The sequence below is a fragment of the Trichosurus vulpecula genome, chromosome 2 (assembly GCF_011100635.1).
Source record: "Trichosurus vulpecula isolate mTriVul1 chromosome 2, mTriVul1.pri, whole genome shotgun sequence".
In the NCBI taxonomy this organism is placed as follows: Eukaryota; Metazoa; Chordata; class Mammalia; order Diprotodontia; family Phalangeridae; genus Trichosurus; species Trichosurus vulpecula.
Genome location: NC_050574.1, coordinates 208,832,821 through 208,847,532, shown reverse-complemented (window position 1 = coordinate 208,847,532; position 14,712 = coordinate 208,832,821). Strand labels below are relative to the sequence as shown.

General features: G+C 40.1%; 1 protein-coding gene across 1 annotated transcript in view; it reads left to right on the top strand.

Annotated features, from left to right (window-relative positions):
• The first annotated feature begins 7,499 nt into the window (after window positions 1-7,499).
• Window positions 7,500-14,712, top strand: part of ACVR1 (activin A receptor type 1) — a 161,540-nt gene continuing 154,327 nt past the window's right edge. The window contains exon 1 of the mRNA XM_036745127.1: window positions 7,500-8,086. The gene's annotated coding sequence lies outside the window, so the exon portion shown is untranslated. The remainder of the gene's footprint in view (window positions 8,087-14,712) is intronic.

Genomic DNA, 14,712 nt, shown 5'->3' with positions numbered 1-14,712 from the left:
CCTTTTCTTCTCATCTTCTCCAATATTTATAACTTTTTTTCTGATCTGATAGGTGAGAGGTGAAACCAGGTAATTGTTTTAATTTATATTTCTCTTTTTATTGACAGTTGTTCATAGTTTGCAATTTTTTCTTTTGAAAATAGCCTCTTAATATCCTATGACTATGTATTTATTAGGAAAACATAGTGAGTTCTTAATGCTTGTGGAATTTAATTGTTTGATTTCTGTAAAATTGAGAATATCTGTATATCTGACAACTTTGCTTCACCTAGATCTACTTAGAAATGGAAATTTCCATAGCTTGTCATCCAAATCTTTGCCTCAACTCTGCATTTACCTCTTCTGTCCTTAACATGTGAATGAAGCTTTCTCAGATTAATATCAACCCACTAATTTCTCCCTTATTTTGCATTTCTGAGTGCTTCTGGATATTGTCAGTAGCAAATTATCTTCCATTTGCTTCAGTGGTACCTTGGAGTAATTTTTTTTTTAGCTTCTTATGAATGTATGGTTTTCCTAATTTCTGAAGTGCAAAGACCAGGCCTCTTCTTTCAAATATCTCATAGTGCCCCATGCAGTTATATAGGTTTCCTTTTACCTTTATTTTTTTTTCTTGTCATTCAGCTGTTTCGATTGTGTCTAACTCTTTGTGACCTTATTTGGGCTTTTCTTGGCAAAGATACTGGAGTGGCATGCCATTTTCTTCTCCAGCTCATTTTACAGATGAGGAAACTGAGACAAACAGGGTTGACTGACTTGCCCAGGATCATACAACTAACTAGTAAGTGTCTGAGGGTAGATTTGAACTCAGACATTTTTCTGAGTCCATGCTTGGGGCTCTATCCATTTAGCCACCTAGCTGCCCTGATCATTTAATTCAACACCTTTCCATTTACCAATAGATCGATCAATCAATAAGTACTTATTAAGGTCTTCTGTGTGCCAGGCACTGTGTCAATGCTAAGGATGTTAAAAAAGGGGGGGAGGGGGAGAGAGAAAAAAAACAGTTCCTGCTTTCAAAAAGCTAACATTTGAAAGGGGGAAACTCTGTGTGTGTGTGTGTGTGTGTGTGTGTGTGTGTATGTGTGTGTGTGTTGTGTATGTGTATTCATTCATCCATTTATTCATTCAAGATACATGTAAAGGAGATAAAAATGGTAACCAAAGAGAGGAAGACATTGAGAGGGAAGGGTATCCAGAAAGTTTCCTGGAGAAGGAGGTTCTTGTGTTGAGTCTTGAAAGGCATGTTTTATAGGGGGCAGAGGTAAGAAGGGAGAGAGCATTTCAAGCATGAGGGACAATCAGGACAAAGATGGGTGATTGAGTTTCACTTCTGTAGAACAGAAAATAGGATAGTATGGCTGAACAATAGAGTGTTTTGAGGGAAATAATTTATAAGAAGATATAAGAAGACTGGAAGGAAGAGGCCCAGTAAAATAGAGCTTTAAATGTCAAAGAAATTTATATTTGATCCTAGAGGCAATAGGGTGCCACTAGAGTTTATCGAGTTTGGGAGGAAGGCGATATAGTCAGACCCATGCTTTAGCAAAATCACTTTGGCAGCTAGTGTTTAGGAAGAAATGGAGTAGAGAGAGACTTGAGGCAAGGAGACCCATTAAAAAACATACAATGTCAGGTGAGCTTGCCAACTACCCTGTGAAGATGAGTTAAGTTCAGTCATTTTAAATCGTGTTCAACTCCTTGTGACCCCATTGAGGGTTTTCTTGGCAAAAATACTGGAATGGTTTGCCATTTCCTTCTCCAACTCATTTAATAGATGAGGAAACTGAGGCAAACAGGATTGTGACTTGCCCAGCGTCACAGCTAGTAAATATCCGAGGCAAGTTTTGAACTCAGGAAGATGAGTTTTCCTGACTCCAAGCCCCACACTCTACCCACATCACCACCTAGCTGCCCACCCTTCGAGGTAGATAATGTAAATAATTTTCATGGCGGATTTTAGCTTTAAATTTTTTTAAAAATTCTGAGCTTAAACACCAAGTGGGCATTTCCTTATGTAGAGCATAACAGAATAAGGTTTTACATGAAATTGTGGATCTCTGTTACAATACGGCTTGCTTTTCTTTTAAATATATAATAAATTCAACATAGAACTTTCAAAAAATTCCCTACTTATTTGTGATACTCATTGGCTTTCCTTTTCTTCTCTTCTGTGTATTTTTGATAAAAAGATGGTTCAATGAATAGGATCTAATAAGGGTTACTGAAGGATGGTGAAAATTTGGGTGTTTGTAGGCAGTTGGGAAGGAATTAGTAGATAGTGATTAAAGATTAGAGAAAGAGTAAAGGTATGATAATGGGGGCAACATGCTGGAAAAATTGGGATCAGGTGTATATAGTGAGGGGTTTGGTCTTTGCAAGAAGAGCTGCCTCTTCAACAGAGGCTAGAAGAAAGGAGGAAATAGTTGGGGGTGGGGTGGGGAGAAGATCAGGGAAATGTGAGATGTGGGGGGAACAACAGACTGTTGCTTAGCTTTGATTCTTTGGAGGGAAATTTGAAGCAAGTTCCTTATCTGAGAGAGTGAAGATTGCTGTGGGAGCCTTGAGAGAAAAGATGATTTAGAATTTTTACTGACATGGATGGAATAGAGAATCAGTTAGGGAAGAGCTGAAATCAATTTACATTATCTACTCCTCTACTCCACCTCAAATATATTCAGATGATCATACTTTTGATTGTACTATCACAAGTATTCTACTTCCATATTTATGAACTATAAAATTTCTTTATCTGATCATAAGCTTTTCACTCCAAATTATCCTATGCCTTATAATTCCTAATCTTTTTCTTCATAATAATAATAGCTAACATTTATATAGCCCTTGCTATGTGCCAGGCGCTTTACAATTATTACCTTATTTGATTCTCAAAACAGCCTTGGGAGGTAGGTACTATTAGTATCTCCCTTTTAGTGATGAGGAAACAGAGACAAACAAAGGTTAAGTGACTTGCCCAGAGTCACACAACTAGTAAATGTTTGAGGCTGGATTTGAACTCTAGTCTTCCTGATTCCAGGCCAGGAGCCCTATTCACTGTGCCACCTACCTGACCATCTTCATCATCACTGTAGCTTTTATTTTCTCCATCCCAGTTCTTCATGTCTACCCTAGCTATACTCTCCTTTGTTCCCTACCTTCACCCTTTATGGACCAATTTAACAGTATTCTCTACTCTCGAATGCCTTATTCTATTGTTTTACTGCTGATCAAACTTAGCTAAAACTACCCCTGGATTACTCGTACCATCCATCTCCTTTGCTCCTTTTCATATGCCATTGAACTGAGCTGGAGGAAAACATGAAACTATGCTGATCAGTCCACTACATATTTGTTATCCAATCTCAACTGGGCCTTCACTGTAGCTAGGGAATTATTCTACTCTTCCCTATTTGATTCAATATCCTACTTTTCTCTCCTCAATCTTGAGGATCTCAACCCATTCTTTTGTCATTTTTATTTTTATTTCACTAAATATTTCCCAATCATATTAAAAATTGAACATTCATTTTTAAAAATTTTGAGTTCCAAATTCTCTCCATCCCTTCTACCCTCCCCGGCTTCTTGACAAGCAATATATTAATTAATTATGTAAAGTCATGCAAAACACATTTCTACATTGCAAAAGAAAACCCACAAACAAGAAAAATAAAAAAATTGAAAAAAATACATTTCTTTTTTATGTGTCTAATAATTTATTTATTTATAGTTTTCATCATTCACCTTTATAAAATTCTGAGTTCTAAATTTTCCCCTTCCTCCACTCCCCCATCCTCAAAACAGCAAGTAATCTGATATAGGCTATACATGTACAATCATATTTAACATATTTCCACATTAGTCATGTCATGAAAGAAGGATCAGAACAAAAGGGAAAAACCATGAGAAAGAAAAAACAAAAAACAACAACCAAAAAAGAGAATAGAGTATGCTTTGAACTGCATTCAGACTCCACAGTTTTTTCTCTGGATGTGGGTAGCATTTTCTATCATCTGTCTTTTGGAATTCTTAATTCACTGCATTGCTGAGAAGAGCTAAGTCTAACAAAGTCAGTCATCACACAATGTTACTGTTACTGTGTATAATGTTCTCTTGGTTCTACTCACTTCACTTAGCATCAGTTCATACAAGTCTTTCTAGATTTTTCTGAAATCTGCCTGCTCACCATTTCTTATGGAACAATAGTATTCCATTACATTCATATACCACAACTTGTTCAGTCACTCCCAAATTGATAGACATTCCCTCAATTTCCAATTCTTTGCCACCACAAAAAGAGCTGATATATATATATATATATATAGATATATATAATTTGTACCTGTGAGTCTTTTTCCCTTGAAAAAAGTATATTTCAATCTGTACTCAGAGTTCATCAGTTTTCCCTCTGGCAGTGGATGGCATTTTTCATTAAGGATCCTTTGGAATTGTTTTGATCAGAGTTGGTAAGTCTTCACAGTTGATCATCATTACAATATTGTTGTTACTGTGTACAATGTTTTGGTTCTGCTCACTCCACTTTCCATCAGTTCATATAAGACTTTCCAGGTTTTTCTGAAAGCATTCTGTTCATCATTTCTTATAGCATAATTGTATTCCATCACAATCATATACCACAACTTGTTCAGCCATTCCCCAATTAACGGGCATCCCCTCAATTTCCAGTTCTTCGCCACCACAGAGAGTTGTATAAATATTTTTGTGCATACAGGCCCTTTCCCCTTTTCTTTTATCTCTTTGGGATACAGATCTAGTAGTGGTATTTCTGGGTTAAAGGTTAGGCACAGTTTTATAGCCCTCTGGGTGTATCAACCCACTCTCAGCTGAAAAAAAAAAAGTGAGGCCATTCACCCTTTTATCTCACAATCTCTCAGGTGCCTTTCCCTACTATACTACTTTACTCACTATTATCTCCTTATCTTTGATGAAGAGGTGACCCTTTCATTGTCCTCTGAGCTTCTAGTGCCTAGGCCTCTAAGATTAAATTCCATCTGGTCTGAATATGTCCATAGATACTTAGTTATTTGCATGTCGTCTCTACCATTAAGAATGGGAACTTCTTGATGACAGTGTTCATTCATTTTTCCTTTGTATTCCCAGCACTTGGTACCATGTTTGGCAAACAGTAAGGGCTTAATAAATGTTTTGATTGATTGATTTGCAGAATGGAGTATATATACCTTGCTACGGGAAGTACTCAGTTCAGATTGGGTAACAATTTGTGACATACAATTCCATAAGGCCATAAGAGGTGAAAAACAGAACCAAGACAAGTATTTGTTTGATGTTAGCAAAACTTGAAAATTCTCTCCACGTTCACCTGATACTTTGAGTCCTTGCTGGAACATATATGACTCAACATCATAAAATATTTATGTGACATGGAGAGAATTTCCTTGAATTAAAAACATTTACTTATAAAATGTATTAAAAGTCCCTCTCATTTCAGCTGTCCCCTATATCGTCCCTGGATGGGCTGATTTTCTATAGTTGCTCTATTTTGCCTAGGAAAAGTGGCTTGCTCCCTTTCATACATCTAGATAGTGCCAGAGCTGGGACTTAAGATCCAGTTTGCCTTATTCCTAGTCAGATGTGCCTCTTACCACAGCAGACCAATAAATGTTTGCTTTGTTATTGTTGTTATATCCGACTCTTCATGACCGCTTTTGGAGTTTTCTTGGCAAAGATACTGGAGTGGATTGCCATTTCTTTCTTCAGATCATTTTACAGGTTAGGAAACTGAGGCAAACAGGGTTAAGTGACTTGCTCAAGGTCACACAAACTAGTATCTGAGACTAGATTTGAACTCTGGTCTTCTTGACTCCAGTTCCCTACCCCAACCACCATCTACTGTGCCACCTAGTTGCCCTGCACAAGCCTACATAGAAGAAAAAAATACCATATGGCAAAACCATTCATTGGAATAGTCTTTTGTGTCACTGTGTATTATCCATACTTGTTTGTACTATAAGCTCCGAAATGGGAGGGTGGAAGGCTTAATGATTCCTAAGCATTTAGCAATACTCCACAATACTTAATAGTTTTTTTCTTTTTTTATGGTGAACTTAATCAACAAACATTTAGATATTCAAAGAACAAAAAAGAGGTTTTAAAAAAAGAAATAGTCAATTTCCATTAGACACAATTTTTAAAAAATATGTAAATGAGATTAAATAAATATATATGAGATAATTGTAAAGCACAGTGTTTGGTACATAACAAGTGCTTTATAAACGTTAGTTATTATTTTATTACTGTTATTATGTTAATGTATATACAACATGTCCCAAAAGTCTTAGTGCAGTTTAAAACCCTTACTAAGACTTTTGGGCACCCTGGATACATAAACAATACTTTTTGATCATCTATGTACAACTTCCATGCAATGTTCTTCATGACCTTCCCCTCCTCCAGATGAAAGTGAATTTCTCACAGCACTTTGCCTGGACCTCCTCATTGCACTTAACTCGTTCACTGGTATGAGTTATTTGTATATAACTCTCCTCCTTCCTTCCCTCTCCCCACTGCAAACTAGGAGAGTAGGGCCTTGGTGTTTCCAAGACTAGTACAATGCCCTTCATATAGTAAGCACTTAAATGTTTTCTCAACCCAGGTGCAAATGTGTATCTGAACACTGAAATCAAATATGTTGCAAACTTTTTAAAGACAAGAGTCCCTGCTTCAGTCTATCTGCAGTGAGCCTAGTACAGGACCTAGGTAGGTAGGGGGTGCAGGTAGTACTTGCGTTTTTTAGTGCTACCACTGATGACGCCTACGTGGAGACCCTATAGCTTAGCATTAAGCTTAGGCATAAAGGAAGTGCAAAAGGGGGATTTAAATTCATATTTAAATGGCCAGGATTAGAATCCTGGTTATTTCTTCCCAGGAACAGCCAACCCACGAAGAAACCAGGAAATAGGGCTCAGGATACATTATAATTAAGCTCCCAAGGCGCAAGTTAGCCAGACCCAGGCCCGCTGCAGCCCCCCCTCCCCGGAGCTGTCCAGACTCTGCCCACCCCCTGGCCAAACGCAGATCGCTGCTCTTTCCCAGCAAAGACGAAAAAAAAAAAAAACCACCATTCTCCCGGCTCCGCCTGGGTTTTGTCCCTGCACCTTTCCCAGACAACCGAGGCCGCCTTCGCCCCACAACAAGAGGAAGCCGCCAGGGAGGCAGCGCGCTCTCCCACTCCTGTCTCGTCTGGCCGGACCAGACCGTCTCCTGTGGCCGGGGGGCGGCGCAGCCGCGCGGAGCTGGAGCTGGGCTCCATCACCGTCCCCGCCGCCGGGCCGGGCTCCCCGTAGAGGGCGCGGGAGACGGCTCCGCCCCGCCGCCCTTCCCCTCTCCCGGCTCCCTGGATCCGAGCCGGGAGGAAATGATGTGTTGCTGCCTGGTTAATCACAGCTCCAGACACTCATTGGCGGAGCTCTCCACTGCCACTTCCTCCTCCTCCTCCTCCTTCTTCTCCTCCTCCTGCTGCTGCTGCTCCTGCTCCTGCTCTTTGCAACCGCCTCCTCCACCTCCTCCTCCTGCTCCAGCTCGCGGGGGGAAGTTTTCTTCTTTTTGTAGCCATCTCCTTCGCCTCCTCTCGGGGACTGACTCCTTCCACTTAGCTCCCGTCTCTTTTGCTTTCCTTCTTCTTCCTCCCATCCCGCCTGTGCCTCTGCACCTCTGGAAGTTTATTCCTGCAGCTCTTCTTCCTCCTCTTCCTCCTCCCCCTCCCCGCCCATTGCTCTTCTCCCCTCCTCCTCAAACAACCCCCACCCCACCCTCCACCTTCTAGTGGCTGCTGCAAGCTTGCTTCTTGGCAAGAGATGTCGGGCTAAGGGCTGGGAAAGCCCCTGGCTCGGAGAGCATTGCCCCTGCGCAAAGCTCCATTGCAGCAGCCGCCGCCGCTCCATGGGCGGCTAGCCCCTAGTCCTTTACCCAGGGAGAGTTCCGGGGCTCGCCGGCTGCACCGCCCCGCCCCGCCCCGCACCACCCCCGGGGGCTGCCTGACTGTCCGCCCGCACGGCCAGGCTGGGCTGCGGCACTCCGCCTCACCTACACCTTACTCCAGGATCCAGAGGTGAGGAGGGAATGACCAGCAGGGGCTGGGAGGTGATGGATCTGGGCGGGGGGGTGGGGTGGCGGTGTGAGGGAAAAGCGAGGCACACTGTGGCAATAAGGGTGGGTGTATGCTTCGCCCCCTTCATTCTCTCTTCCCTTTCCAAAGCCTGATACGCTCACGGTGCAGAGCTGGGAAATAAAGCTTGTGTTGCTTGGGTGGGAGCTGAACTGCTGCTGGTGGGATATAGGGAAAGGCAAAGAGAAAGAGACCCGGGCTGGAATGGTTGTTTTGCTTTCCTCTCCTTGTTGAGGGGCCTCAGTGTGTGAATGCGACTTGTAGACGGAGCCCGGACGTGTATGCAAAGCGCACACCTTTCTGGCTCTGTTCTCCCTGTAGTAAAAGCGAGCGGCGAATCTGCCCCCACCCCTGAAATATCAGTCTCTTCCAGGAGGAATTTTCTGCTGGAGAGACAGAGCCAATAAACTCTGCTCAACTCCCTCCCTCCCTCCAGTTCCTCCTATCTGCAGTTTTAAAAGCTTCAAAGCCAGGAATGTGGGATTCATCTTCCGATCCCCAGAAGGCAAATGTGGTTACAGATGTTGCATGTTACTTTGCCAAGTTTAAAACCCTTCCTTCAACATTGTAACCATAACAGTAAGGAGAAAACCTTGGGCTCACTTAAGAGATATATCTTTGGCTTGGGACTGGTAGATTCAGGAACTTCCGTCTGCTCCTAGACTAATTTAACTCTCTTCTGGTGGAGCCAAATATTTTTTCGGTGTGCAAATCAACTCCCCTCTCCCCGCCTTTTTTTTGGGGGGGGTGTGGGTGAAACCCATTGCTTTAGAGAAAGGTGGCACTTATGAATGGATACTCATTATAATATTTAACAGAAAACAGTTATTATTGAACGTAGTCATTAATTTAGTTCTTTGAAGCACTATGAAGGGACAAAATAATACATTTTTCATTGGCTTCCTGAATATCATTGAAATGTCCCTGGCGTTTATAAAACCGTCCCATTAATTGAAACACAGCAAAGTAGTTCTAACAACAAACCTAGGAAGTTTTGCTTTTACTGTACTGTCTCCTCTTCCCTCTCAGTATTCTTGAATAAGAAGGGGTCAAGGTTGGGGTGACTTGAAATGGAAAACCTTAAATGGAAATAATGTGTGGTGCTCTGGCACAGACCAGTCCAGGTGGAGTGCCCAGAGTGGAGAGGCCCAGCTGAAATGAAGAGTGAGAGACAATGAAGGGCAGTGGAAAGGACATTGAATTTAGAATCATAGAGGTGTATTCAAGTCCTGTCCATCATTTTACTACTTGTATGGTCTTGAGTTATGTAACCTTTCTGGACCTCAGTTTCCTCATTTGTAAAATTCGGAGGTTGGACTCCAATCTGTAATCCTGTGTCTGGAGAACTCTAGAAGCCTGCTAGATTCTTTTTTTTTTAAATGATTAAGGTCATTTTACTTTACACCTGAGAATCAAAAGCTCATTTGACACCAAAATATAGGAATTAATAGTTACCTTTACATGTCCGTTTGTTGTTTTGGGGGTATTTAAAAATGTGTGGATACCCAGTACTGATAACAAGACAAACAAGCCTTTGGTTCTTAGGTTTGGGCCACACACGGTCTTTTTCTGTACCACCAAATATAGTTAGAGGAAGTGTTTGTTGATAGTGGGAAGACTGAGAATTGTGATCTTTGGCAATTATTTTAAAACATTTACCAGTTGAAATGGGTAGTTTATGTAATCTGTAGGGAGGCCTAGTTAGTTTTCTAATTTAAAACAACATCTAGGACATGAATTGATGTTAGAATTAGGTTGAGAGTGGGAAGATCCCTTGTTTAGGGAAGTTATTAGATACCCCTACAAGTAGGTTTTTGTTCATTTAACAAACACTAAGCAATGTGTTGGATTCTATGCTAGACACTAGAGATGCCAAATTCACAAGTGATTCAGTCCTGGCCATCAAGGAAGGAAAAGACTTTTGATTGCATTATGGAACATATTTTTGGGGTGTTTTTATCATCATTGCCTGCCGTGTATTAGATGATTAATAAATGCTTGTTGGTTGATTACCACCATCTATAGTTGGTCTGTTAAATCATAGAGTGAATATTTCTTTTTACCCTAGTTCAAATTGAAGCAATTCCTGTGACAATGGAGATAGTCCCAACCTTGTGGGGTTAGATCAATTAGAAATGACTATGAAAAATGATAAAGGTATTCAAGGTCATCAGGCAAAGACAGAATGAGGACCTCCCTGAAGTAGATATTTGGGTGCTCAAACTCGCTATGCCTAGTCTGCTGGTGAATCCTTCCATCCTAGATTTTGTCCTTGAACACGTCTGTATGCCATACCTTCCTTAATGATTTCATCAAAACTGCTTTGGGTTTACTGGATTAGCTGAGCTGCTTATAAGTAGAAGACTTTTGATAGAAATCACTTTGTAATATTGTAGGAGGACTCCAGATCACCGTTTAAAGCAATTCATTATGAGGATGAAACAAAATTTGATCCTGGCTGTTTTACTTTTGCCCTACATTCCCTTCCCCCATAACAATATAGTTTCCAAAATAGTAACATGGGTATAGTAGGGTGCACTTCTCTAAAAATATGAATTGTAACACTCAGAGGCACCCAGCGTACATCTCCAGGATTTTACTGGCAACTCTTTGTAGTATATAATGGATCAAAGAACTTTCAAATACTGTTTCAAAAAGTAGTTTAACCCTATGCTAAACAACATCATTGGGAGTGCAGCACCAGTGTTTGAAGTCATTTGGTAAAGCTTTGACAGAATCCGACCAAGAAAGCCAAGAAATGAAGCCATCAGACATTTTAATTGAAATCATAGAGTCTCAGGGTTGTTTTTCTTTTTAAGCAAGTATTGGGCAGAGTGTCTTTATTCCTGGAAATTAATATTTTGAATTGGGTTTCCGGGTACAAAATGGCTTCTTTGAACTCCTGGAGTGAAAACTTTGTATTTCTTTCTTTAGCGAAGGCCAGTTCCCAGAAGTCATAAGTTGAAGACTTTCTGGAATAGTTTACTTCTTTCCTTGAGATTGAGCCAGGTTCTGCTTTTACCGGGCAGCTAGGTGATGCAGTGAATGTAGTCAGGAAGACATCTTCCTGAGTCTAAATCTGGCCTTAGACATTAGTTGTGTGATCCTGGGCAAGTCACTTAACCCTGTTTGCCCCAGTTTCCTCATCTGTAAAATAAGCTGGAGAAGGAAATGGCAAACCACTCTAGTATCTTTGCCAAGAAAACCCTACTGGGGTCATGAAGAGTTGGACAGGACTGACCTGAACTGCTTAGATATTATACCCTCCAAGAATCAAAGCAGGATTGGCCTGGCGGACCAGGAGTTAAAGTTTTTGAGCCAATTTCATATCATTTAAATATGATGGCAAATCTTGTCCTTCAGAAGAAAGGCATTTGGGGTTGTACTTTCCCCACAGTATCAAGCAATTAAAGAGATCCAGTAATTTCCTTTCCTTATAAAAGTCCAAATACTCCATCAACCTCCAAACTATTTCACAGTTGAATAACATTCTTTGCTACTATGGGCAGCCCTGGAAATGTTTATATGTTCAAAGATTCTTAATTGATCAATGAGCATATTGTTTTCCTGGAGCCATGACTTTTCATTTGTTTAAATTTGTAGTTTCAGTATCTGACCAGTCTTCCACATTGTCTGTCCCTTAGGGTTATTTAATTTGTTTGCTTTCTAAATGTGGCCTTGATTTTTGTCAACGTGAATGACACTTTATAAGTTAGGTGCCATACTGAATTTTGTGCTGAATCTTGGAATCAGGAAGACTTGAATTCAAATCTGCTCTCACACAGCAGTGATGTGTATTCTGGGCAATGTCTTAATAACCCGAGAAGAATCGGGTGATTGATGGTTAAGAAACTATAAACTCATAAAGGCTTATGCATTTCTTCCTTATGACATTTTCTCTAGCTTTTTTCTATGTTCCTTAGCATTTACAAACAATGAAAAGGAAAGAAACAAAACCTGTGGTCCTTTTCAGACAGCTAGATGGATCAAATTCTGCCTCAGACACACTTACTAGCTGTGTGATCCTAGCTAGGCAAGTCACTTAATCTCTGTTTCAGTTTCCTCAACTGTAAATTGGAGATAATTGGATCAACCATACCTGGCTGTTGTTGGGGGTCAAATGAGAATATATGTGATGTGCTTTGGAAACCTTAAAGTTATATGAGTGCCAGTTATTATTATTATCAAAATTAATATTAACAGCAATAAGAACAACAAAAATAAGCTTAATGATTGTTTGGGGGTCTTATGGAGGTGAAACTTTCTGAAGAATTTAGATTGGTATGTATGGGGTAAATCATGCCCAATTTAGTAGCTAAATCTCCAGAAACTCAAATTTTGGAGAGTGACATGGGGTAAGAATTAGCCTTGGGAACTAGTATTCCTCAGACACTTACTAGCTGTGTGACCCTAGGCAAGTCACTTAACCCTGTTTGCTTCCGTTTCCTCATCTGTATAATGAGCTAGAGAAGGAATGGCACACCACTCCAGTATCTTTGCCAAGAAAATCCCAAATGGGCTCATAGACTGTCAGGCACTACTGAAAAGATTCAACAATTATTCCCTGTTGAATTGTTCAAGCCATGCACCTATATGCTAGAATGGAAGAATCCCTTCCTCAGCCAACCAAATTCTACTCTTTTTTTTCCCCTTTTCAGGAAGACCTCTGGGGTTGACTTTTACAACTTTCATTGATCTTTCTTCCTTCTGTGAATTCCTATAGTATTTTATCAAGACCATTCCTTTTTGGAATTTGACCATTTATTCTGTGGCACAGGTCTGGGATTTTTTGGGTAGGTTTCCATCCTGCCTCCCCCTTGGGGTCTGGGTAAATATGTTACCATATTTTTCTAGTCCCTAACTCAAGCAGTACAGTACTTGCATATAATAAGGTCTCAGTCAATATATTGTATCCTTGGCAATTTGAAGTTTTATACAGTTAGAAAGCTGTAAAGCTGTATAAACTTTACTTTAACATAGTATAACATTTTGCAATTAAAACTCATTACATTTACAGTGCCTGTGGCGGATAGAACTTGGAAGACCTTTATTTTCATTTCTCACAGCATACATCTGTGGTCGCTTTAGTACTCTATAGTATTGGAAATGTTCTGAGGGCTGGATAATGGGAATGGAGAGAAAGAAGAGAAACATGCAGGACTGCAGGATCATCTACTTGGGACCCTGGTACTTGCGGCATCTGATTTTTTGATGTTTTTTTTTCTAGAAAGGCAGTGGAGCAAACATTGACTGCCACCATGCTTATATAGTTATAGAGATACTTTTCAAAATAAAACTGGGACATTTTTTTCCCCAGCCTGGGTTATTGAAAGTTATTAGACCTCTCTTTTAACTTAAAAAAATCTTATTGAGGAAGTAGAAACAAAATGACAGGAAGGATGGCATGTGGTTGGAAGGTTTAAAGCTGGGAAAAATTGGGATGATTAGTAGAGAGGGTGGGTGGACACTGAGAAAAATCTGTCTTAGAGGAAAAAAAAAGTTGGCAGTGAAAAGTGGAGGAAACTGTTGAGGATTGGAAGCATGGAAGGTCCTTTGAAAAGCTTTCATGGACAATTTTGAAGGATGCAGGTTTTTGGATCTCTTCCTTTAATTCAGTATATCATCAAATTGCAGCTGTTGATGCATTGAATTGGATAGTCTAAACCTGTGTACTCACTAGTTTCTACTTTTTTGTACTACTATTTTCAAAGTGATTTGAAAAACATTTATTAGGAACTTATTACTGTATGTGATTGGAGAGGAAGTATGTATCATACAGTGAAAGGTGGGCTGGACTGTTAGTTTATGTTTGGGCTCAAATCCTGCTTCTGACCCTGAGAACCTTGGGCAAATGGCTTAATCTTTTGGCCTTAGGTTCCTTTTCAGAAAAAAAAAAAGAGAAGGTTGGATTAGAGGTCACTTTCAGCTGAAACTATGATCCTTTGTGGAAAACACTGATCTAAACATAATTATTAAAAAAAAAACAAGTATAGTACATATCTTGGAATTAGCAGATGCTTGGAAGAAAATCCCTGAAGGATTGGTACCAGGTTGTTGAAACCAAAAAAAATTCAATTTGAACCCTTTTCTTTTTAAGGTTATGCATGACTAACCCATATCCTATGATGAGTTCTAAGGAAGAGTCCCTGGAGTTTACATTTTAGAAAGCAATTGGTGCTATTGAATTTTGAATGGGACTAGTTTGTAATTATGCACATTTATTCATTGGAATGAGAAAAGTTTTTTTTGTGGGCTTTGAAGATTCCTCCAAGATTGTCTCTTTTAGGCCCTCACCCTAGTGCTCTCCTGGAAAAAAGGGTCTTTGCTGGTCCCTTTAAATCAGATTAAGGTGACTTAAGGAGAGCTTTGCTGTACCTTCAAGACTGCTTCATCATCAGTTATTTCTTGAATTGTAGTACAGCCAAAAATATCAAAAGCGGGTCTGATTAATTTAAACTAGGAAGGGAGCCACTTATTTGCATGTCTGTTTGGGTTCTACTGGAATTGGCAGGTGACTTAAATTAGTAGAATGGTTGAAATATAGCTGAGAAGGATGGGAGTTTGGGTAG